Source organism: Macaca mulatta, chromosome 11 (genome assembly GCF_049350105.2).
Source record: "Macaca mulatta isolate MMU2019108-1 chromosome 11, T2T-MMU8v2.0, whole genome shotgun sequence".
Classification (NCBI taxonomy): domain Eukaryota; kingdom Metazoa; phylum Chordata; class Mammalia; order Primates; family Cercopithecidae; genus Macaca; species Macaca mulatta.
The window spans coordinates 72,636,779-72,638,751 of NC_133416.1; the positions used below are offsets into that span (position 1 = coordinate 72,636,779).

The window sequence follows — 1,973 nt, forward strand, 5'->3', positions numbered from 1 at the left end:
TCTGATGCAGTTTTTGAAAGTTGGGTTTCTCACAGTAGGGTCAGGTCCAACTCTCCATACCACAAGCCCTGGGAGAGGCCTCCAGGGATCTGAAAGACTGGAGGAAAGGGAAACATTTGCAGAATTACTCAACCTTCACCTCACCTCAGCAAAATCTTCAGTAGCTTGTGTATGTTTCTTTGCTTAAAACATGGATTTGGGAGTTCCACCATGAAAACTCTGCGGGTAAAAATGCAGGAATGATACCACGCTGATGCCTTGGCTTCTGTTAAAAAAATTTGACAGAAAACTTATACTATCGTCGAGGATTGGTCTCTAGGGAAGTATATTAGGAGCTTTCCACTGCTTACAGATGATTTCACTGATAAAAGCCATCTCTACAGATGAGTTTTGGTATTGTATTATTTGTTGTTGAAATGTTGAGTTGTTTTGTTTTGTTGATTTATTTACTTTAGGAGGCAGAAGTGAGGTGATGAAGACTTTTGTTCTTCAGCCAATTCTTTAAGTCATATTCCTGGGATCTTAAAATTCACAGGCCAGCAACTTTATGTAGTGTGCCTTAGAGCACTGCTTTTCATAGTGTAGTCCTCAGACACTGAGGCATCAGCATCACCTGGGAACTTGCCAGAAATACAAGTTTCCAGGCCTCATCTTGGGCTTCCTTAATCAGAAATTCTGGGCTGGGGCCTTAGCAATCTGCATTTTAGAAAGCCCTCCATGCGATTCTTGTGTTTATTCAAATTTGAGAACCACCGCCTTGGAACTTTTAGGGAGAAAACTTCAATTAGTATTAATTTTAAAGGCATTTATATCTGACCCTCGAAAATGGCTTTTTTTTTTTTTTTGGCAGTTTTTACATTTATTTAAACAGAAAACATGCACACGAGCTGTCTACTCATTTTCTTCACTGTGCAGCCTGGCATTGGGGTTGGTGACTCTGATGGCCAGCTGGGCAGCTCTTTCCACGATGGCTTTGCGGTTCTTGGAGAAAACATTGTGAGTGATCTCAGCACAGTAAGATTTGTTGCATGTGGGCAGCACTTCCAGCTCCTTGACGTTGTGGACCAGGAACTTCCGGAAGCCACTGGGCAGCATGTGCTTTGTTTTTTTGTTGCTCCCATAACCAATGTTGGGCATCAAGATCTGGCCCTTGAATCGTCTACGAACCCTGTTGTCAATGCCTCTGGGTTTCCGCCAGTTACGCTTAATTTTGACATAGCGGTCTGACTGGTGCCGGATAAACTTCTTGGTTCTTTTTTTGACGATCTTGGGCTTCACAAGGGGTCTGAGGGCGGCCATGATGCCGAGGAGGAGATGGCTGCCACCCTTTTCTTTCTATAGGGGTGGTGGATAGTTTTTCCAAAATGTCATACCTTTTAGCTCTTCTCGTTCCTCACTGCCCATTTGTCTTGTCCTGGAGGACTAGCCTGTCTTCATTCACTAGCACCACCTTAATTCCTATGTGCATTTCTGGACTGAGCCTGGCCCGCCCAATGGTGCTTCCCAGTGCCTTTCTAGACCACAGGATATCCATGGCAGGGTTCATCACAGTAATTCCAAGAATTAGAGAGCAGACCTCAGTGTATAAATTTACGTATCACCTTTCCCATCTCTTCCATTCTCTTGTGCTTCCTTTCAACATTATCATCACGTTTTTTAACCATTTAAGAGATTTCTTCAAAGGTGCCATGTACTGAAATCTTCAACTCTTTTTTATCAGAAAACTGTTATTGTTACCCAGATCTTAACAACAAAATGACTTTTGGAAGATACTGGCATTCAAAAAAGGTTGAATTTAAAAACTGTGTTTGGGACAAGCTTACTAGCACCCCATACAGGTTTCAAACCAGAGCTCATCGTGCTTTGCACAGCAGATTGAAATTTCACCATATTTTGATGATTTTTTACCTGAAAAAGCCCTCTGCCATAGAAGAATATTCTGGCAAGAATGCTTCCCATCCACTTACTCCCAG

The 1,973-nt window shown here is 42.5% G+C and overlaps 1 pseudogene across 1 annotated transcript; it reads right to left on the bottom strand.

Annotated features, from left to right (window-relative positions):
• Positions 1 to 830: 830 nt before the first annotated feature.
• On the bottom strand, positions 831 to 1,327 carry LOC717674 (large ribosomal subunit protein eL32 pseudogene; annotated as a pseudogene). Its single transcript, XR_001448072.3, has one exon. The product of XR_001448072.3 is annotated as a large ribosomal subunit protein eL32 pseudogene (transcript).
• Positions 1,328 to 1,973: the final 646 nt, after the last annotated feature.